General features: G+C 40.6%; 1 pseudogene; it reads right to left on the bottom strand.

Annotated features, from left to right (window-relative positions):
- Positions 1-651: 651 nt before the first annotated feature.
- Positions 652-4,767, bottom strand: LOC148140710 (putative G protein-coupled receptor 139; annotated as a pseudogene).
- Positions 4,768-25,145: the final 20,378 nt, after the last annotated feature.

Here is a 25,145-nt window from a genome sequence, read left to right as displayed (position 1 = left end):
TATTTGCAATCTGTAGTTCAAATTCCCAGGTGCTATGTCATGTCAACAAAAAGAGGGAAAGCCATCCTGAAATGGGCTCCTTTTACAAATAAAACGAATAGTGTTTTGCAGTTGTTTTTGTTTTTCTGTCGTTCGCTCGTCCGAAGAAGTTGTGAAAAGTTTAGGGATATTAGCAATGGAAAATTGCTTTTGCATTGACATTAACTCTAGAAGATTATTCATATGATTCTTAGGGAAATTCGACAAAAAAGGAGAGTGGTTACTTTAGAGAGAATATTATTAACTTGAAGAAAGCCTAAGTCAAAATTGCGCAGCACTGCTCCGCAGGATAATTTGAATATTTGAAACATGATTGACTGGAAAACGATTAGGTAAGATAAATTATTTGATATTTCATCATAACGGACTTTTATCAGCAAGAGTAAATATGTAATTTCGTGTAGCTGCAAAGATGTATTCATATTTGGCCATTGCTGCCTGAATGTTAATGTAATACAGTCAAAATTATCGTGGCTGCATATTGTTCAACACACAATCTTTCCCATTTAATTTAATAGAAGCAAAATCATCAGCACTTATTCTTCTGCGCCTTTTTATTTCAATTTCGAAAATTCAAGTGATTATTTTTTTCGTTGAAATCAGTTAAATCATTTATCTGAAGCAGTTTATCAACAGTTCCAGTGGAAGCCAAATCATACTTCTCAGCTCATCTCGGAATTTTACCTGTGATACTGCATAGATGAAGGTGTTTGTGCAAGAACTCAAAACGCTGAGCATATATCCAGTTTCTTCTAAAATGGCGAAAGGTGAATTATAATCGTCTGTCAAAAATTGAATATCTGCAAATTGTACAGCAATGTACGATATGAAAGTTACAATCTATAAAAGTATGAAATTGCCTGAAATGGCCAGGAGTAAAACAATAGATTTCCTTCGGTTCTCTGCTTCAGTGTCAATAGATTTCTCAGCACGTTTTGGTCCTCGGATACCCCTTCTCACCTTGTTGGCTTGCACAATGTACCTGATAGTTAGTGTATTGAGAAGTAAAATCAAAACGAATGGAAGTAATGGTGTTAAAATTGTTTTCAACCATAAAAATGCAACCCATGCAGGTAATGTGTAGAAACTTGATTTTACAAAGCAGGACCGTGGTATATTGTCAATTATTTCCCGAGGTTCGTAGATGAAATAGGTCGGAGCACTTTGCAAAATACTCAACGAACACATAGCTGAGATAGCCACAGCTGCAGTCCTTTCAGTGCAATATTTAACCCGCTATTTGTGACAACAAATGGCCACAAATCGATCAAAAGTGAAAGCAACAGTGAACCAAACAGAGCAGTCAATAGAGAAAAAAATCAGAGCTAAATTTAAACTGCAAAAGGGAGTGTAATTGAGGAACGAATATGGAAAATAGGCATTTTTAATTTCATACAGTATCACCTTAAATATCAGAACAAGTAGATCTGCTGCAGCCATTGCTACTAGGTAGCGGCTGATGCAATTGGAAAGACCACACCTTCCATGCAAGAGAACCAAAATTGTCAACAAATTTGCTGCAAGGAAAGAAAAAAATGACATTATAACTTCATTTTAATTCTGTAGATGATCAGTTATTAGCTTATTGGTGTAAATATTCATAGACATCTTAATGTGCCTTTTCTACTCTGTCCGATTTTAGTTTGGTTTTCATTGGAAAACCCAGATTGGTACGTAGATGTGGCTTCCAATACCGAGGCAACATAATATAATGGTAGCAATAGTCTAAAGTTTAACCTATTCAAGAGTGATAGATTAGGCGTTTTTTTAAATCTTCCTAATAAGTGATTGACCAGTTGATGCACAGAAGTAAAACAACTGTTCAGAATTTTCTTGCAATGATCCAGTTTTAGAAACAACTTATTGTCCTGTTTAAATATCTAATTACATTGGCAAAAATAGTTAGTTACCACATTTCAAATATCTTGGACACAGTATGTTAATTAACTTCTCATTCAAATGAACATTTATTTGTTTTATTTTATTGTACATATATTGTAATTATGCTTGAGATTCTCAGCTATCACTAAACCGACAACTGAATAAGTGTGGAGAAAGTGAGGTCTGCAGATGCTGGATCACAAAGTTGAAACTTTATTGCTGGAACAGCACAGCAGGTCAGGCAGCATCCAGGGAACAGGAGATTCGACGTTTCGGGCACAGGCCCTTCTTCAGGAATGAGCAGAGAGTGTTCAGCAGGAGAAGATAAAAGGTAGGGAGGAGGGACTTGAAGGAGGGGCGTTGGAAATGTGATAGGTGGAAAGAGGTCAAGGTGAGGGTGATAGGTCGGAGTAGGATGGAGGCGGAGAGGTCAAGAAGAAGACTGCAGGTCAGGAAGGCGGTGCCGGGCTGGAGGGATCCGGCTGAGACAAGGTGGGGGGAGGGGGGATGAAGAAACTGGTGAAGTCCAAATTCATCCCCTGCGGTTGGAGGGTTCCCAGTCGGAAGATAAGACGCTCCTCCTCCGACCGTCGGGTTGTTGTGGTTTGGCGGTGGATGAGTCCAATGACCTGCATATCCTCGGTGGAGTGGGAGGGGGAGTTGAAATGCTGTGCTACAGGTTGGTTGGGTTGGTTCGTCCGGGTGGCCCAGAGGTGCTCTCTGAATCGCTCCACAAGTAGGCGGCCTGTCTCCCCAATATAGAGGAGGCCACACCGGCTGCAGCGGATGCAGTAGATGATGTGGGTGGAGGTGCAGGTGAATCTGTGGCGGATATGGAAGTTTCCTTTGGGGCCTTGGAGAGAAGTGAGGGTGGAGGTGTGGGCGCAAGTGTTGCAGCTCCTGCGGTTGCAAGGGAAGGTGCCGGGAGTGGAGGTTGGGTCGGTGGGGGGTGTGGATCTGACAAGGGAGTCACGGAGGGAGTGGTCTCTACGGAAAGCTGATAGGGGAGGGGAGGGAAATATATCCTTGGTGCTGGGATCTGTTTACGGACATCTACTACAAACCAACCGACTCCCACAGCTACCTGGACTACACCTCCTCCCATCCTGCCCCCTGTAAAAACGCCATCCCATTCTCCCAATTCCTTCGTCTCCACCGCATCTGCTCCCAGGAGGACCAGTTCAAAATACGTACCACACAGGTGGCCTCCTTCTTCAAGGACCGCAATTTCCCCCCCGACGTGGTCGACGGTGCCCTCCACCGCATCTCCTCCACTTCCCGCTCCTCCGCCCTTGAGCCCCGCCCCTCCAACCGCCACCAGGACAGAACCCCACTTGTCCTCATCTACCACCCCACCAATCTCCATGTACAGCGCATCATCCGCCGTCACTTCCGCCACCTCCAAACAGACCCCAGCACCAAGGATATATTTCCCTCCCCTCCCCTATCAGCTTTCCGTAGAGACCACTCCCTCCGCGACTCCCTTGTCAGATCCACACCCCCCACCGATCCAACCTCCACTCCCGGCACCTTCCCTTGCAACCGCAGGAGGTGCAACACTTGCGCCCACACCTCCCCCCTCACTTCTCTCCTAGGCCCCAAAGGAAACTTCCATATCCGCCACAGATTCACCTGCACCTCCACCCACATCATCTACTGCATCCGCTGCAGCCAGTGTGGCCTCCTCTATATTGGGGAAACAGGCCGCCTACTTGCGGAGCGATTCAGAGAGCACCTCTGGGCCACCCGGACGAACCAACCCAACCAACCTGTAGCACAGCATTTCAACTCCCCCTCCCACTCCACCGAGGATATGCAGGTCATTGGACTCATCCACCGCCAAACCACAACAACCCGACGGTCGGAGGAGGAGCGTCTTATCTTCCGACTGGGAACCCTCCAACCGCAGGGGATGAATTTGGACTTCACCAGTTTCTTCATCCCCCCTCCCCCCACCTTGTCTCAGCCGGATCCCTCCAGCCCGGCACCGCCTTCCTGACCTGCAGTCTTCTTCTTGATCTCTCCGCCTCCATCCTACTCCGACCTATCACCCTCACCTTGAACTCTTTCCACCTATCACATTTCCAACGCCCCTCCTCCAAGTCCCTCCTCCCTACCTTTTATCTTCTCCTGCTGAACACTCTCTGCTCATTCCTGAAGAAGGGCCTGTGCCCGAAACGTCGAATCTCCTGTTCCCTGGATGCTGCCTGACCTGCTGTGCTGTTCCAGCAATAAAGTTTCAACTGAATAAGTGTACCTTGCTCTCTTCCATCCTTGTGTGGAATGCGTGCTTATTATCTACATTTGCCTAAAGTGTGTATTTAACATTGGGGCCGAAACTGAACTGAAACACTACTGAAATTTTCAATACTGGCAAAGGAATGAGTTTCTCCTTCGCACTGTAGGAGCAAACCCTTGTCAGATGTGTGCCTGCAATCTGCTAACTTTATAGATTTTAGTCGATCTGTAGGAAAAAAAACAAACATTTATTATTAAAGTGGAGACATACTATTAAGAGGACCTATCCCATCGATTGTAGTTATCACTGAATTGTTTAATCTTAGAATTAACAAATTTGACATTTCAGGAAGAAGCATTTCAGTAGTGATCATGGTATCAACCTCCTGTCATCTTTGAACTTTATTTTTACTTAACCAATGAAAATTGTTTGTTTATACCTAAAAAGCGCACTCGAAGAAAAAAAATCCAAAGAAGAGAAGAGCAGGAATGCACTTAACTGGAAAAATACTTTAAAAAAATACTGTTTAGTTGCTTACCAGGGACACCGACAATGGCCAATATAGGATAAAAAATTGCTGAAATCTGAACAATTATTTGGTGCTCCATGTTTTAGATTAAGCAGCCAGCTACAAATAATGTTACTTACGATCAGTCCTAGACCTATAAGAGATTTTTTTAATAAAAGTCTCAAAAGAGTCTCAAGTGTAATGTATAATTGACATTAGTCATTGAACAGACATTGAACAAACAGACTGGGCAGCGCTCGAGCACTTCATCACAAAACAACCAACATTTTACTAAAGCTTTTCAACATATTTCAACAAAAATCAGGAAAAGTGCTTTTTCAAGTAGAAAATATTTGTCTAAATTCAACGCTTATAGAATTGCTGAATTCAATATAGGAACTGATGCTAAAAAAAATCTTCGTATTTCCATAATTTATTACAATGTATACTATTTCTTGAATCTTCCGATGAGCTGCAATAGATAACTGGAGCAGGAAGCCAGACCACACGGTCACAGAGAACAGAGTTAAGGTTTTAGGAACATACCTTTCCAGTATTGCAATAAACAGAAACGTAACTGTTATAAGCTATTGGCAGCGATATGAATGGAGGAGAAGAGGGCGAAAAAAAACACGTATTTCAAGTGGTGACCGCCACAGGCAATAATGCAAAGGGTATCTTCATAATGCAACAATGTTGTAGTCTGCTACAAGGTTTGGCGAAGGAACAAGTATTGTGTCCAAACGAGTGCACGTTGTCACACAGACACACAGATAGATAGACAGATAGACAGACAAACAGACAGGAAGACACACACACACAGACACAGACACACACAGACACACACAGACACACACACACACAATTTATCTCTCTCTCACACACACATGCACACAGATGCACAAATTCTGATTGCAACATGAACGGCTAGAGACATGTGACGAAGATTACCCTAAATTAAGAAGAAAGATAGAGGAACTAGAAAAAAAAACAGAACAGGGAACCAATTGAAACTGGAGTTTATGATTTAAAACTGTTGAAGTTACGGTTTTGTCCAGGCGACGGTTGCACTGCAACACTACATGTTATGGAAATCAGTATGGGGACTTCACTGAAAATTAGATTGATGTGAAATTAAACAGCCTGAGTTCAGGATGAGCGTATTGAACAAAACAGTCAACCATTATTTGTTTAGATTTGCTTCCTGTGTTTTCTTCTTCTGTAAGACTCAAAATTAACACTAAGAGAAATACTTTCTCTTCAGTTTTGCTGCACTGATTATTGTGTTTGTCGAATTAATGTTGCATAAGTTTTTTTCCCAGTATGAAGTCCATTCTGACTTAATTCTAAGACTCTTTGGCATCCTCAAATACTTCGACATTTTCCAACATTTTATCTGAATAAATTTGGGTCCAATCCCAATTTAGTCTGTAGAGACTAATCACACACTGGGTGATCCCTTTATAAATTGCCTCAAGTTTATCCTCAAATACAATTCCAATCTACCAGTTCTTTGTCCATTTAATTCTCCAAGTAAGTCTGATACCAAAATTTCTGTCTGTGGTGTACTTCAGTATTCTGTTGAACTTCAGCAGAAGATCGCTAAACACAACCATGTGTATTGTCTCAGCACCTTGCAGCAGCCTAACGTCAGCCTTGAATTCATCAGCTTTACTTGAGAGAGTCGGCCTCCAATTTGACATGTGCGTTGATTTACCATTATGTTTGCAGCTTCTCTTTTGTTTTGCTGAGTTGATTTTTTTTACGCTGTTTTCTGGTTTGCAAACAAATGGGTTTCTGTGCCTCAGTTGCACACAGACTTTGCTTCTTCACGACATCGACATGGCAATTCCAGCAGATGCATCATGAAACATTTTGTGATTTAATTGCTCTTGAACTTGACAAATTCAATTAACATGTGCCTTCCACTACTGTGCAATGATACAATGTATTATCGTTTCGATAAATCAGTGAATCCTTCTATTAATTGAACCGAACACACAGAAAAACTTACTTTGCCTCGTTATCTGTAAATTTGAGTGACATGGCACTTCTAAATTTCTACTGTCTGAAGAAAATAACATCAAATTATTCTTAACCTCCAAAAGTGAACTTTTAACAGTGACTATTAACAACTATGAGACCCCCTTCCCCTTAACTACTTATTAACCGCTGTCTAACATTGCTAATCAGAGAGTGCATCACAGCTACATAAACGAAGGTTGTTGTGGAAGGTTTTTCTACTGAGTCAGTACAAGTGGAAGTTAGGCACAGTAAGGGAACAACCACCGCATTGGGGATTTTGTGCAGACCGTCTAATAACAGCAGTAGAGAGATTGAAGATCTCATAGGTGACCAGATTCTGGAAAAATGCAGAAGTAGCAGGGTTGTTTTTATGCGTGGTTTCAACTTTCCCAATATCGACTGGAACCTCCTAAGTGTAGATAATTTGGCTGGAGCCAATATTGTCAGGTGTGTTCAGGAGGGTTTTATGACTCATATGTTGACAGACGGACGAGGGGAGAGGCCATTTTGGATTTGGTGATCGGCAACGAACCAGAACAGGTGTCAGATCTCGCCGTGGGAGAGTACTTTGGTGACAGTGATCACAACTGCCTCAATTTAGTATCGTCTTGGAAAGTGAAAGGAACAATTACCGAGGAAAGATATTTAATTGGGGAAAAATAAATTATGACGCTATCAGACAAGAGTTGGGAAGTATTGCTTTGGAGCAATTGTTCCACAGAAAGGGCACAGCAGACATATGCAGACTATTTAAGAAGTAGTTGTTTGGAGTAATGCACAAATTTGTTTCTCTGAGGCAGGTAAGAAGAGGTAAGATTAAGGAACCTTGGATGACGAGAATAGAAGAACTTCTCGTCAAAACGAAGAAGGCAGCTTACGTTAGGTGGAGGAAGCAAGGATCTAGCACAGCTTTAGCGGATTATAGGCTTGCTAGAAAGGATCTCAGAAATGGACTGAGGAGAGCCAGGAGGGGCACGAAAAAGGCTTGGCAAGAAGGATGAGGGAGAACCCAAAGACGTTTTACTCATACGTGAGGAATAAGAAAATGATCAGGGAGATGGTAGGGCCGATCAGGGATAGCGGAGGGAACTTGCACGTGGAGTCTGAGCAGATAGGGGAAGTCCTAAATGAGTTTTTGCTTCGGTTTTCACTAATGTAAGTGACCTATTTGTGAATGAAAACTTAGAGGAGCTGGGATACAGTCTTGACCAGATCAATATTGATGAAATTGATGTGCTAGACATTTTGCAAAGCATTAAGATTGATAAGTCCCCAGGGTCAGACCAGATTTATCCTAGCCTGCTCCGGGAAGTGAGAAAGAATGTGCTAAGCCGCTGGCGAGGATATTTGCCTCCTCAATCTCCACGTGAGTCGTACCGGAGGATTGAAAGGAGGCGAATGTTGTTCCTCTTTTCAAGGAGTGTAATAGAGAAATTGCTGGCAATTACAGACCAGTCAGTCTTACGTCTGTGGTCAGCAAAGTTTTGGAAAGAAAACTGAGGGATAGCATTTATGACTATTTGGCAAAGCATAGTGTGATTAAAGGCAGTTAGCATGGCGTTTTGAAGGGCAGGTCACGCCTCACAAATCTTATTGAGTTCTTTGAGGAAGTATCAAGATAGGTCGACGACGGTCGAGCAGTGGATGTGGTGTATATGAATTTCAGCAACGCATTTGATAGGGTTCCCCATGGTAGGCTTATTCATAAACTCAGGAAGTATGTGACACAGGGAGATTTGGCTATCTGGATTCAGAATTGGCTGGCTGGTGGAAGACAGAGTGTGGTTGCAGATGGACCGTATTCTGGCTGGAGGGCAGTGTTGCGTGGGGCCCAGCAGGGGTCTGTACTTGGGCCTCTGCTTTTTGTAGTTTTTATAACTGACTTGGATGAGGAGTTTGAGGGGTGGGTTAGTAAATTTGCAGATGACACAAAGGTTGGTGATGTCGTCGATAGTATAGAGGGCTACTGCAGTCTGCAGCGCGACATAGACAGAAAGCAGAACTGGGCTGAGAAATGACAGCGGGAGGTCAACCTGAATAAACGAGGCGATGCATTTTGGAAGGTCGAAATCAAATGATGAATATAGGATTAAAGGCAGGATTCGTGGCATGTAGAGGAACAGAGGGATCTGGATGTGCAATGTTGCCACCCAAGTGGATAGTGTTGTTAAGAAAGCACATGGTGTATTGGCTTTCATGAACAGGGGGATAGAGTTTAAGAGCCATGAGGTTTTGCTGCAGCTCTACAAGTTCCTGGTGAGGCCACACTTGGAATGTTGTGACCAGTTCTGGTCGCCCTACTATTGGAAAGATGCAGAGGCTTTGGACAGGGTGCAAAGAATGCTTACCAGTATGCTGCCTGAACTGGAAGGCTTGCCTTTTGAAGAAAGGTTGAATAGGCTCGGACTCTGGAGAGAAGGAGGAAGAGAGGGGGCATGATCGAGGTGTACAAAATAATGAAGGGAATAGATAGAGTCAATGGCCAGAGATTTTTCCCTTGGGCAGGATTGATTGGTACGAGAAGTCATAGTTTGAAGATATTCAGAGCAAGGTATAAAGGAGACTTCAGAGGTTGGTATTTTGGACAGAGAGTTTTGAATGCATGGAATGTGTTACCAGCGGTGGTGGTGGAAGCAAGGTCATTGGGGACATTTAAGCGACTGCCGGGCATGCACATGGATAGCAGTGAGTTGAGGGGTACGTAGATTGTTACTATATTTTACATTAGGAGTAAATATCGGCACAATATCGTGGGCCAAAGAGCCTGTTCTGTGCTGCACTTTTCTATGTTCTATATTCTATGTTCTAACTCTATTACACTGTACTGTTCCAATAAAACACGTTTAAAATTTCATTAACATAATTTCAAAACTTTACACAATCTGTCATCTCTGGTTTCCTTTCTTCTTCTGGCTGAATAAATCTTTGGGGCATCTTCGTTCTGTTTCTGCGAATATGTTTCATATGGAAAGATACTTTTATTAGAAAGAGCTCTGTCTGATTGTCATATTGCCTGTCTTAATTAGACGTCCAACATCATATTGTCTGATTGCTTGTATGATGGCAAAACAATATATTCAAATTCGATTGCGTTTTAGTATCCTGGGGCATAATTTAAACTGATTTGTTAAATTTGGATTGTTGTCTAACAGCAACCAACTCAGGTAACTATTTCATAAGCAAATGTTACACATTTTAAATTTTCCACTACACTCTGAGACTAATAGCTCATCATGTAACTGGTGCTTACCATCTCTCAGCACAAAATTGCATTCACTCTCTCTTCAAGGTAAGGTACATGCCTTCAACTATAACAGCACGATTCCAAAATGATATCGCCAAATAAGATATTTAAGGATTAAATAGTCATGGCCAACCATACGTGAGAAAAAGTTATTTTAAACGAAGTTGGACTTGGCATGATAGAGTCTGTTTTGTGGCGACATTTGGGCACATTTTGAACAACAAACACAAATATCTCTTGGGAAAAAAGACGCAGGAGAGTGAGTTCAGTTCATTATATCAAATCCAATACACTATTAGCATCACGGACATTTCACATTTCATTGGACATTACCGTTAGACTGGGTTCTCAAATAGTGCCATGGAAACTCAGATCGAGCTGCAACTGCCAGTCGTTGTTGAGCGCCCCCTGTCGAGGGAAAGGACAGTAAATTTACTATTTGAACATGTTTGAAATCCATCAAGCAACTGGATTCCCTCATGAGTTTGTAGATTTCTACATTCGTATAAGCAAATTTTGATTTGCTTTTGACTTATTCCAAAATATTTAAAGACGATCAGCTCACGAATCTGCCTCACATCTGCAATAACTTCTTGTATTCACTAAGATTAGACCAGTAAAGTCAGCTTTCATCAAAGAATATATTTGGCACAACAAGCACAGGTTGAGCAATATGTTAGAAAATAATAAGGGCACTTGGTAGAGCAAAGATTTCATAAATAAAAAAAATCCAGTAGTCACACAATGAAGTTTTCGCAGCTGAAAAGTGGAGTCAGCTCATGATAGTTACTGGCTTAATTGTATGTCTTGCTGCTGAGGCTACATCAGGGAAGTCCAAAGATGTGAAGTCACAATGCTGTTAGGACAGTAATGTGGATATTGAAGAAGGCCGAGTTAAGATTTTGGTGATACAGCGGTGCAGTAGAATGACCACTGAGAAACAGTGAAAAGGGAAAATAAAAGGTAAGAAAATGATTAAAACCAGGAAGAGATACATTCGTAGTACACGATCAACCTACCAGTATTATGCATTCACTTCAGAGGAATGTCAACAACAGACAAAACTTTGGTGTGATACTGACTTAGTTGCACGAAACTACGGGAGAGTGTCAAGGCCTTTTGAACAGTTGAGAGTTAAGTTCGCACAGTTTATACGATTCCTAAGAGACAGGACTCTGAGAGTGGCATTCATAAGTGTGCACGATATCCAGTGGTTCTAGCATGTAAATCTTAGGATGTAAAGTTGTCTCACATCTGCCTCATACGACAACTGAGCTTGGAAGAGCAAGGTCTTTCAGATCGAATGGATACAAGAAGACACGCAGCCATATATAAAGCAAGGTGTGTGTTTGGGGAGGGAGGTGGGGAAGAGAAGTATCGTGAGATACAGAGAGTGATAGATAGACCAACAAAGAGGTAGATAGATAGATAGATAGATAGATAGATAGATAGATAGATAGATAGATAGATAGATAGATAGATAGATAGATAGATAGATAGATAGATAGATAGATAGATAGATAGATAGATAGATAGATAGATAGATAGATAGATAGATAGATAGATAGATAGATACATAGGCAGACAGATAGATAGATAGACAGACAGATAGATAGATAGACAGACAGATAGATAGATAGATAGACAGACAGATAGATAGATAGATAGATAGATAGATAGATAGATAGATAGATAGATAGATAGATAGATAGATAGATAGATAGATAGATAGATAGATCGATAGATAGATAGATAGATAGATAGATAGATAGATAGATAGATAGATAGATAGATAGATAGATAGATAGATAGATAGATAGATAGATAGATAGATAGATAGATAGATAGATAGATAGATAGATAGATAGATAGATAGATGGATAGATAGATAGATAGATAGATGGATAGATAGATGGATAGATAGATAGATAGATAGATAGATAGATAGATAGATAGATAGATAGATAGATAGATAGATAGATAGATAGATAGATAGATAGATAGATAGATAGATAGATAGATAGATAGATAGATAGATAGATAGATAGATAGATAGATAGATAGATAGATAGATAGATAGATAGATAGATAGATAGATAGATAGATAGATCGATCGATCGATCGCTTTGAAAAAGTGCGTTAAAACTGCTTTTGAAAAGATGTTGTTATTAAATGACTTTACTTGTCTTTAAAATTTACATAAACATTTCGGAAGACTTGCAATTTGAACTCTGATGTTTGAATGTGAAATATCTTGTCGTTATACTGGCATTGCCTTTCTTTGAAGGTCGTGTTCAAAGAAAGGATGATAAAAGGATCTTTATAATAGAATACACATTTTTCAAAGGATTTCATGCCTTGTAACCTGATTATTGTTATGGACCAGACCGAACTGCCTTCCAACACATGAAGAATACAGTCAATAACATTTTCAAAGGTAAGTACAAGATATTATTCGCCAGATGTAATTCTACTGATTGTACTGCACGGTTTCGAGCAAAATAGTTCAATATAATAACATCTCCTAAACACACCATTGGCAAACGCAAAGTCATTAAAACAGATTGTCCAACGTGCAATTCTGGTGGCAGAATGAGAAACTTCTTATTGAGAGAGAGAGATTTGATAGCTTCTACATCCAACTTTCAAACACGAGTTACTGCTCAAAGTGAAACCTATACCCTTGTTCTTTGTGAGCCGAACTACAATTGTTCATCCTGCTTAGATTGCTCCAGCTATCTTTTAACTGAAATGGACCTTGAGATCTGTTTTATTCGTTTTGGAAATGAATAGAAATGTGTTTTCCTCTGTTTTAAATCCTCTTTTCATAAAAAAGGAGAAATTCTGTTGTCAAAGGCATAGTACCGTCACAAATGTGAAATCATGAAATGACATGACCTGGTGACTCTGATACTGCCACTTTCAGCCTGATAGCTTTGCCTTTTTTTTCTCTGCTAACCATTTCAAATCTTCTGTGTGGTGACACTTGCGATTTTCAACAAGGACTAAGTGCTGGCGTCCTAAAATTTTATGTATGTTTGATATTATAAACATATGGATTTCTGAAAAAAAAATTACAGTGGATTTCTTATGCATTTTTAATGAATACGTTTCAAACATAGACATAGAGCTGGAAGTCTTGCTAAGACCAAGTTATTTGAAAACAGTGCTCTTCTATTCTGATTAGAACATAGAGCATTGAAAGCAGAACTGTATATCACAGGAATGGGCCTTTCAGCCCACGATGTTGGCCCGAACAAGATGCCAAATGGCACTAATCCATTCTGACTGCCCTTGGTCCATATCCTTCCATTCTTTCCATGTTCATGTGCTTATCCATAAGTCCATTTTTTATCGTATCTATCTCCACCACTACCCTGGCAGTGCGTTTCAAACACTTACCACTCTCTTTATAAAAAACGTATTTCTCATATCTCCCCTTTGAAATTTTTCCCCTCTCAATTTAAATATTGCCCCTAATATTAGACGTTACGAGTATGACCGTCAACCCTATTTTTACACCTCATAATTTTATACATTTCCATGAAGTCTCCTCTCATGCTCCACTTCAAAAGAAAAACATCTGAGATTTTCTAAACTCTCCATATTGTTCTTACGCTCTCATCAAGGCAACTTCCTGGTAAACCTCTTCTGAACCCTATTCAAAGCCTTCACATCCTTCTTTCAATGTAGTGAATTGAATTGAACGCCATGCTCTAAGTGTGCCCCCACCAAAGCCTTATAAACTGACAAATGGCATCACGACTCTTGTCCTCAATTCCTCAAACAATGAAGGCAATGATGCGATACTCCTTCTTTCCCACCCTATCAACATGTGTGGTTACTTACAGAGAGCTATGGACTTGAACCACACGATCCTTCTGTGCCTGAATGTTGTTCATATTCCTGCCAGTAACTGCATAATTTTCCTTAAAAGTTGATCTCCAAAATTGCTGCACCTCACACTTACCCAGATTAAACTCCATCTGCCATTTCTCCGTCAATATCTGCTACTGATCTGTATCTCGTTGTATCATTTGAAGACATTCTACACTATCCACAACTCCAAAAAATGTGTGTCGTCTTCCAGCTTACTAACACACCCATCTACATTTAAATCCAATCATTCACTTCTGTCACAAATTGCAGAGGTCCCTGCGGAACACCACTAGTCAACACATGCAGCCTGAAAAACACCCTTCTACACTACAATCTGAATCAAGTCAATTCTGAATCCACACGGCTAAATCGCCTTGGATCCCATGCAATCTAATCTTCTGGATATGCATATCTTGTCAAATGCGTTTCAAACATTTATGTGAACATCCTCCTCCCTACCCTCATCAATCACGTTCGTCACCTCCTCAATAAATTCTGACTAAGTAGTAAGACATGACCTGACCTGGATAAAATCATGCTGACTGTCCCTAATTAACTAAGTTTTACAATTGTGTGTAAATCCTATTCTGAAGAATTATCTACAGTAACTGCACAACCGCCTGTATAAGAATCACAGGTCTGTAGTCTCTTGTTTGTCTGTATTTCTCTTCATGAACAGGGCAACAATATTATCAACTCCACATTCTTCCAGGACCTAGCGTTTGTCTAGCAAGGATACAGACATCTTGGTAAATGCCCAGCAATCTCCTTGTTTGCCCCTGTCAAAAACTTGGACTAGGTTATATCGGACCCTAAGGACTCATGGATCTTAATGCTCTTCACCACTTTATCTTTCGATCTCAAAATCTCCAAGCAGATTTACATGCTCCATCCAATTCTCATTATCCTTTTCCCGGGTGAACAAAGATCCAGAGTAATCATTTAGGATATCAACAGCATCCCCTGCCTCCAAGTACAAGCTCCCTTCTTTATCCATGAGTAATTGTATATTTCCCCCAATTATCATCTCCTTGGTTAAATATGCCTATATGTTATCGACCAGGCCAGAACCCATCAAAACATTTCAAGAAAGTAGTTTGGATTCTAATTTTGCTAATTGAATGAGCAGATCTGGAATGGATATTCTAGAAGGGATGCAGCTGGCCCAACCACTTCGTTTTTTAAGATTTTATTTGCAAGATTACGAAACGAAACATAAAAAAAGTGAACAGATTATACCGTAACAAAATTCCGAAAACCAAATAAATTATCTCAACCTGATGATGCTGTTCCAAATACTTGCCACAATCCCCATTAATACCACTTGGGGAAAAAAACAATTGAAATCAGCTTCTTAAAGGAGACTTTATAGCGAGAGAGATGGCAGAGAGATTCAGCATAAAACATCTTCATCCATGTAACTGTTATTTTGAAGATCAGCTGACGAACTGACGAACTGCTTTCTATGCACAGCCAGACTGCTAAAACCAAAGCGAACTCAATCAAATCACACAAGAGTAAAGCTGAGCGAGGAGAACTGGACACTCACCTTTCACTGGACGGTTTTTTTAAAAATATAAAACCCGAAAGTATTTTTGCTGAGGCAGTATCACTTAACTATAATCAAACTGGTCCTACAACTCATAAAAAAAAACAGAACTCACAGATTCTCTACCTTTCTTCCCTCTGAGAAATAAAGGGGAACACAACGTTGTTACAGGCGCAGCATCATCACAACATTCCCCCCACCCCACCCCACCCCCCACCCCGCCCCCACCACGGAAAAAGTCATCACTATTTAAAGATGACATCATTTTAAAACTTCATAAACTCGCACCGGTTAGTGCACTACAATACTCACATACATTGCATTGGCAGTAATCATTCAAACATGGACTCCGACATTGTTTCAGTCCGCTTTACTTCAGCCATGGAACAGCGCCGTCTTTCATTCAAGTCTCGACAATGCGTCAACAATGATGTTTTCTCGTCCTGTTACATGCACAATTTACAAATTGGTTGGCTACAGTAGCAAGTTCCATGTAAACAGTCTAAATTTTTTTAGTCGTTAATTTTCTCCAAAGCCTTCAAAAAGTTAACATCAGTATATCTGATTTTCTGAGATGCATTACTGGTAAATAAACATTGTGATAATGTAACACCAACACCAAGTTCAAAATCTAATTTTCAACTGTTGAATATATCTTCTGAGAAATGTTCAAATCCTGGAAAAATGTCCAATGGGTCTTTATGTCTTCTCGTTGTCTTCTTGTAAGAGCACAGCTTCGAACACCCACATTACTCGCATCGAAAGCCACCGTGAATGGTTTGTGTAATTAGGTGTGACTAATACTAGCGGCTATCATTAACACAGCTTTGAGTCTGTCAAAAGTCTTCTGATAGTCCTCTTTCATCTGTAATTTCATGCCTTTCTTTAGCAATTCGGTGAATGGAATAGCCAGATTGAAATAAAATTGGTACAAATTTTACACGAAATTCACTCAATCCGAGCAATCATAGTACTGCCCTTTTGTCGATGCTATGGGAGACTCCCCAATTAATTTTTCATTTGCATTCCGTGGAGCCATTTGTCCATTTCCAATAACATTGCACAGGAAGGTGGCTTGGGCTTTCGCAAATTCCATTTTAGACAGATTAATTACCAAGCCTGCCTCTGGAAGTCAATTGATTAATACTGATAAGTTTTGCAAATGTTCCTTCCATGTGTGGTCATCAATATAAACTATACAGTTGGGTAATCCGAAAAATAATATTTTTGCTTCGTCTCTGAAATGTGTCTGGCGTATTGTTCATACCAAACAACATAACTTTAAACTGACACAGTTCATTCAGCGTTACAAAGGAAGAAATTATCCTTGCTCTTTCAAACAATGGCATCCTCTGAGCAAGTGCAACTTAGAAATACAATTTGCTTTTGAATACAGTCTTCCAAACGCAGAATCATGTTTGCACCAGTCTGTGTAACTGCACTCACTTTGCGATAGTCCACACAAAACAGCTGGATACCATCTCGTTTCAGCACCATTCCTATGTGTGAGCTCCAGACACTGTAACTCACTTCGATTATGTCATCTTGGAACATGCGTTCAATCTCGTTTTGAACCTGTGCCAAAAGGGCAGCACAGTGGCTCAGTTGTTAGCACTGCCTGGGACCCGTTTTGATTCCTGCCTCGGGTGACTGCCTGTGTGTAGTTCACTCATTCTCCCCTTGCCTGTATGGACATCTTCTGGGTGCTGCAGTTTCTTTCCACAGTCCAATGATGTGTAGCTCAGGTTAGTTGATCATTCTAAATTGCCTATAGAGTTAGATGCATTTGTTAGCAGTAGATATAGGTTAAGGGAATGGATCTGGGTTGATTACTGTTCAGAGGGTCGGAGTGGACATGTTGGGCTGAATGGCCTATTTCCATGCCTTAGGGAATCTAATCTAACTCGAAGGTTATGCCTGTAAGGCTGGTGTTTAATCGCAAATCCTGTATCTAAATCATGTATATTTTGGTTAGTAATTCCTAGCTTATTTCCATATATCTCTGCATGCGATATCATACCTCTTTCAGATCATTTCGTTTTTCCTCAGAAAGGTAGCTCAATAATTTATGCCAGTTTTGACAACTTCCTCATTGTCCAATTTAAGTTGAGAAATGTCCAATTCAGAATTCTTTGAACGTTATACTTCCCTCTGTGTTGTAAATTATAACAAGTCTCCTTTGACTTTCCTTCCAATTCAATTTATCTTTTGAACATATTCACTGGATACACTCTGTGAGATTCATTTTTCTGTCTGGAGACCTTACCAAATAGTTAACGTCACTTAATTTTCTTTCGACTTGACAAGGTCCACTAAATCTTGCTTTCAAAGGCTCACCTATCTTTGGAGTTAACAATAATATCTTATGTAAAATACTAATATTATGAGTGCTTGATTTCTTGTCTGCTTCCTGTTTCAATGTATGTTGTGATAGTCTTAAATGTGTTTGGCCAGCTTTCCTGCACTTCTTAATAATTCGCAAAAATCTGACACGTTGTCCAAATATGTGGCCTCCGAATTATGACTTGCTATTTCCTCATTTATAAATTTTAGTGTTCCTCTCACTTCACGCTGAAAACTAATTGAAATGGACGAAATGTGGTCGATTCATTTGCTGCAACGCTCGATGCAAGAAGTATAAACGGAGTTGCCTTATTCAAATCATCCTGATATTGTTGACTATAAGCTCTAACCATGGTTTTTCATGTCCAATGCCACCTTGCTGACCTTCCATATGGTTCTGAATAGTTCACAATGGATTTGATTTGCTTTATTTGTAAACCGACGATAACTACTTTGAATAAGTTTTATTTTAAGTTTGGACTTTGATCTGATTTTAAGTCTGTGGGTTGTCTGTATCTCGTGAAAAGTTTGAGCAAGTCCTCTACAATACCTTTAACAGTGAGTTTGCAGAATGAAACGGTCTCTGGAAATCAAGCGGATACGTCCATTATCAATAACAAGTACTGAATGCCACTTTTTGTTTCAGTTGGGGGTCTGATAAAAGGTTCCTCAAATGCAGGCAGATGTAATAAGGAGTGGGTTTTATTATGGCTTTTGTTTTTTCAATTTTCTAACATGTATGACATGTCTGGCAAAATTGAAGTACATCCTTGTACAGTCCAGGCCAGTAAAAATCTTTTTATATTTAAGGTTAACGGTTTTTCACCCGAAAATAACGCCCAACTTTTAGTTGATGCAACACCCGCAATACTCCGTTTCTCTAAACCACTGGCAGCACGGCTTGATGAACTTATTCCCATTTCTTAACTGCTTGAATATGTGATCGTCTCCATTTCCTAGCTACGACATCTTTAAAAAGATGGTTGCATTCAGGCATACGGATTCTTTCCCTGTGTTTGCCATTTGATGCAATCTCTTTAGATGTTCATGTTTTTCCTATAATTCAGTTAATTTATGTGAGCTAAAGATGTCTGCTTTGTCATCTACCTGCTCCAGGTTTGTCTCAATCATTTATTCGAACTGGGACTCTGCGAATGCCAGTTCAACTTTCTTATCTGTTCACTTTGATCTCTCCTATTTCAACTGGTGACATTGTGATCTCTCTCACATTTAACTGGGAAAATGCCCAGGATATGTGTCCTGCAATATTTCAGTTGCCTGATTTTCCATTGGCTTTTCAACTACAATAGAGAGCACTCCACCCTGTGAATCAGCTATATAGCTAGCAAGGACATAGTGAATTCCTAGAGCTGAGGATTTGTCTCGTACTTCTGCCACGACTTTTCCACTCTTCATGGGACACTCTAACCTTACTCCACATAAATAAGAGCTTTTTGTCTCACAGTGCATTCCCTTTACTAGCACGTTTTCTGGCAATAGTTTTTCGGAGGTAGATATCTCCTAATCTTTCAACATCAAAGATTGAGCGGATCCTGCGTCTCAATTTATAAACTCTTTCCCTGCTTCTCTTGGCCTGTGTAAATAAACTTTACCTTCACAGGCATATGTTTTAAGAAATATTGACAATCCCTCCTTAAACAACCTCCGACAAGGTTGCAAATTCTGGCGCTGCTTTCTAGCCTCCACTGTGATTTTTGTTTCCACAGCAACAACATTCATTGGCTTATCATATTCTCCCACATCAGGCGTCTCAATGCATTCTTAACTCACCAACACTATGATTTCACGTGGCTTACTTTAGTACAATGTTTAAATCAACCGAATTCAACATTCAGAACAAAAGACACTAACACCTACCACTCGCTGCCTTGGAGCCCAGTAACTCTCATCTCAAATTGGAACTGCAGAACAAATCCTGCAAGAGCCCTCAATCGGCTATGGACCATGCCCAAACTACTCAAAACATTTCACGAAAGTAACCCGGAACCTAACTTTACTAGTTGAATGTACAGGCGTGATGTGTATATTTCAGGAGTGATGCCCAACCAAACTATTTTGACCAAAACTGAATCTACTTGCAAGATTACGCAATTAAACACAACCAAAAGATGACGTAATATAGAATAACTAACCTGTCGAATACCCAACAGATTATTCTAGATTAATTACGCTGTTCAAAGTACTTGCAGCAATCCCATAAGCTCACCTTGGCAAAACAAGGAAAAATCAAACACAGGTTCTTACAGAGGAGTTGTGACTGAGAGATATGATAGAGAGCTTCATCATGGAACACCTTCTGCCAAGTTGCTGTTTCTTTTACCAGCAGTCTCAAACTGACGGACTGCTTTCTTTGAAGAGGCAGAATGTTGCAACCAAACCAAACCGAAATAGAGCAAAACTGATCTTGGAGAACTGGCCACTCCCTTTCATTGTACAAGTTTCTTTTTAGAAAACGACTTGATAGACTTTTGACTGTGGCAGTATCTCTTAGCTACAATCAATTGGCCCTAAAACCCATATAAACTGTTCTCCTGGAGTCTCTGAATTTACAACCTCTCTGAAGACCAAAACCAACGACAACATACCCTTTTTAAAGGAGCAGCACCATCACATATAAAATGCCTTCTGATTCCATTAAATCCTTCTTTCCAAGGTAATTTCACGGCCCATTCTATCTCTCCAACTTCTCTGAGTACTTTCCTTCTTTCATTGCATTCCTCCGTGGCCCTGTCCGATTTTAGCTTCCTACACCTTACATGCATTTTCTTTCATTTTGGTAAGCACACAAACTCCTCAGTTTTACAAGGGTCCCTTGCCTTGTCATCCTTGTCCTTTCATCTTCCTGAAAAAAATGCACGCCTTGAACTCTTTCCAGCAGTTTTTTGAACAGTTACCACATATCACATGAGGATCTGCCTGATGACCAATCCTTCCAATTTGCGCTCAACAACTCCTGCCTCGTTCGGACGTAATTTTCCCTCCGCATTTTGAACCTTTCTGCAAAGTCCTTACTTATTCTTCTTCATAGCTATCTTAAATTTTGAGGAATTGTGACCTCTGTTTCTACTATGCTCTCGCATTGTTAAGTAATTGTACTTCCCAGTCTCATTAGCCAATACAAGTTCCAGTATGGCCCTTTCTCTTCTTGGATAATCCAACTGCTGTTTCATGAAACGTGCTTGGATGCACTTATGAAATTCCACCCCGTCTAAATGACTTGCCATGAGGAACTCCCAGTCAATCTTTTGGAAGTCATTCACTCCGATAATTCTGATTTTGTTGAAAATCTACATAATTTGCCTGCTTATTTGTTCCTCAATGTCTTGGTGGTTGTGTTGGCAGGTATGGGGAGGGCGCTATAAAATTATCTCATTAGAGTGTTTGTACCAATATTATTTTTGAGATCTACCCATATTCGCTCAATGTCCTCCACCATGTCCTCTCTGACTGCAAATGCAACATTTTTGCAGATTGAAATGCAACGCCTCCACTTTATGCACCTTCCTCTCCATCTTATCTAAAACAATTAAACCCTGGAATGCTGATCAGTGAGAACTGTCCCTCTCACTGCAATGGCCACAACATCACATTCCAATGCACCAATCCAGGCTCTGAGCTCATCTTCCTTACCTATTATATTGCTGGCATTGAAAAAAAACACACTTCAGCAGCTTAGTACCATCATGTTCATGTCCACATCTCTACCTGCCCTTTCTTTCTAATTTTCTGGTCTAAAAATCTACCTTCCTCCGAATCCCTCCAAGTGCTGACCTGTTACTTCGTTTCCTAACTCCATGCCATTCCATTTTAACCACTCCCCCCAAGTAGTCCCAACGAACCTCCTTGCGAGGATATTGCTTCACCTCCAGTTTAGATGTAACCCATGTCTACCGTAGTGGTCAATACTGCTCCAGAAGAGATCGCAGTGATCTAAGAACCTGAAACACTGGCGCTGCACCAGCTCCTTAACGTGCATTCATCTTTCCTGTCTTCTGTTCCTTACCTCACTGGCATGTCACATTGGTAGTAACTCAGAGGTTACTACACTCGAGTCCACTCTTCAGCTTTTTTCCTAACTCCTGCACTCACTCCATAGGACTTCATCCCTCTTTCCGCGTATGTGGTTGGTACCATTTTTCACCACGACCTCTAGCTCCTCACTTGACTCCTTAAGAATTTTGTCTGACCACTTCGAGAGATCCTTGACATTTGCACCAGCAAGGCAACACACTATCTTGGCATATTGAGCGGAGCCACAGCAACTCCTGTCAGTGTCCCGAACTTGTGAGTCTTCTGCCGCGCGCACTTGCTGAGACCTTGCATATCTCTGCTCTACAGCAGATCCAGATGTGGTGCCATAAGCCGGGCTGCTGCTATTTCGTTCATTGAAAGGCTATTCTCACCCTCTCACAACAGGATCTAAAACAGTAAGCCTGTTCGAGAGGGGAATTTGCACAGGAGGCTCACACATGATCTGTCTGCCTCTCCTGGTAGACGCCCATCTACTTGATTGAGCCTCTGGCGTGGCAACCTCCCTGCAATTAGTATCTATTGGATTGTCCGTCTCCTTTCTGCTCCTAAGTGCGTCCAGTTGCTGAGCGAGCCACGTAGTTCATTGATTGGATTCTTCCTCACTCCTTTGATCGGTGGTGGTGACTGCGCTGACCTCTTCCAGAATGCCCAGCAAAGTCTCTCTTGGACTCCAATCACTTGATTTTGCAATCCAAGAATAATATTTAAAACGATCAAACTTGGGAATAATTGTTTCTGAACTGGGTTTGATTAACAATGCTTGATACATGTTGTCCTTTCAAATATGGAAGGGGAAAGTGCTATTCCATTTAAGCCCTTTAATTTCAGTGTGGAACAAGTGAAAAAGGTTAGGTCGTTTATTTTGAAAAGGGAATGGGAAAGTTTGTTTGTTCAGGTATCAATTAACCTCTAATGAAGTGTATAAGCCTATTAACACTGCTGGGTCTGTACAAAAAATCAACTGTCGAGTCCAATATTTCCCATTTTGAATTCGGGGAGAATATAAAATAATCGAATCAGTCATGTTTCATAGGGTTGTATGTAATTTCCTTATAATATCAAACGAGCAAATGCTTAGTAAAGCTTGAGTCATCATGGTAATAATGTTTGTTTAAAGCTTTATGAACACATGCTTCTTTTTTAAAAATTGGAACATATGTTTTCTGTAGACTTTTTGAAGCAGATAGAATAACCTTTGGGACCACCTTTGCATTAAAATATTATTGGGGAGCAGAGTCACGCAGCATCAAAGGAAAATCGGAATGACTTTACTCAGGAGTAGTTTAATGTGGTTTATCCCACAAATTAAAGTGTTGATAGAATTTAACACTTAACAGGCTGTCTTACAGATATGTGAGCCTTTGCTCATGAGCTTTTCGGTGAATTCAAACTGAACTGGATAATTTGCCCACCGGGATATTGGGACAAGGAGAGGACAATTTATCATAATCCTCCACGAATTTTTAATTTTTCAGCAAGTTTGGCTAACAGTCAAGACTTTTTGGCACTGTCTTGGGATCTCGATGTAGGTGTTCAAAGGCAATCTTTACATCTGAAGAAACAAGCAAGAGGGAACACAGATCGAAAACGCAGCGAATGTGCACTATCTTCTCCAATGTAATAGTAATTGAGCAATATCCAGGGATATGCTGACAAATGGGAAGTAACATTTATGCCACACAAATGCAAGGCAATGACCACTGCCCTTTATATTCAATGTTTCTTCATATGTCGCAGGATATCCCACAACTAATATTCCTGGGGTTACCATTGGCCATTAATTCAACTGGACTCGCGGCAGAAATTCAGCAGCTAAAAGAGCAGTTCTCACTATTACATAGAAACAGAGGTACAGAGTTGTTAAGAGCAGAAGGAGGCAATTCAGCCCCGTGAGCCCAACAATGATCATGATTGTTCTGATCGTGGTATCACGTCCACTCTTACCTCTCCCTATAGTGCTCACCTTGTGACTTCACTAGAAACATAATTATTTATTTCTTGAATTTGTTGATAGATTCTGTGTCTACAGTAAACTGAGGCCCAGAGTTTCATAAGTTTCAAGTGCTGAGTTATCTCTTTGGTGCAACAGTGGGTGACGCTATACGACCTGTCCCCAGCAGACCGTATCCTACCATGTGTTAAAATCGTTGTACCCATTTAAATTACTATTTTAAGTCTGTCATAGTTACTAGCAATGTTTTCAAATCAACTTTCTGTCTGACAATCAATCGAAGTTTGGAAACAAACAATATGCAATCCGAATGGATTTGAACAAATGCAGGTCAGAATCTGCCAGAGTGTCCAAATGCTGGAATTGTTGGGTCACAACTGCTGATGTTGGAACTGCACCCATGACAATAGAGGAGATGAACCACTTACCAGCCTCTCAAAGGAAGATGCCATTGCTGATCAAAGACCAGACTTTGTGGCGCACCCGATCCCATGGTGGCACTTCCAGATTGAGAAAAAGACCCTCCTGTGCTATGCCCAGTGTCCAAAATCCCAACAGGCGCACACACATGTCTTTGAGAAAGGCAGACCAAACATTCTGATTCCCGGACTGACCAACGACAGCCACTTACCCATAAACGTGGTAGATCTTACCTGTACGTGAGACTGAAACAACACGGATTCAAGCTCACCAAACTGCAGTGTATTTTGGCAAATGTGCAAGCTATTGAAAACAAACTGGACAAAATTAAATCTAGCCGCACCAGCAAAAGACATTGAAAATGTGTTGTTTGTAAGAGACGTGGCTAAATGTTTCTTCTCCTTACTGCGCCTTACAAACTGAAGGTTTCTAAATTCATGGGAATGACCATATGGATTCTTTGGTCAAGGTGAAGTGTGGTGGAAACTGCCTCCTAATCAAGACCTCTTGATGCTCAGATGTGAGGACCATCGTGACTTAATTCACACTGGACCGAGAATATTTAACGTGAGTTGGCATCCCTACGAACTGCTGTGGCAGTCCATTTCTGTTATATGAACAGAAGTTTACATCTCACCCTATGCAGACGCGAAGAATGCACCTCATGAAATATAAACCGCTACAAAGAGGCTTCAGATAGATAGCCTGTGGTGTTGTTCATCATAGCGGTTTATTTCAAAGAGGCCAACTCAAATCTGTGCAAAAATGATACCAGCGCCTATCCAATCAAAGTCCGAAAAACCCTTGAGCACGGGGATACAACCATCAAACACATCTACAGCTCCATAATCTGCCCTCACTTTGAAAATATGGCCATAAAACAGTGGTCCATGTCCAGGCCTACAAGTGGAACTGAAGCATGAGGAACCAGTACAGAAAATGCTGGTCTGTGGTAATGGATGAGGTCCTACATGGCAGCTTGGATTATGTGACTGGTTCCTTGTACAAAAACAA

This window comes from Chiloscyllium plagiosum, unplaced genomic scaffold (assembly GCF_037043375.1).
Source record: "Chiloscyllium plagiosum isolate Xiang-an unplaced genomic scaffold, Cpla_swu_hap1 HiC_scaffold_35, whole genome shotgun sequence".
In the NCBI taxonomy this organism is placed as follows: domain Eukaryota; kingdom Metazoa; phylum Chordata; class Chondrichthyes; order Orectolobiformes; family Hemiscylliidae; genus Chiloscyllium; species Chiloscyllium plagiosum.
The sequence above is the reverse complement of the archived record's forward strand: the minus strand, read 5'-3'. Positions and strand labels throughout refer to the sequence as shown.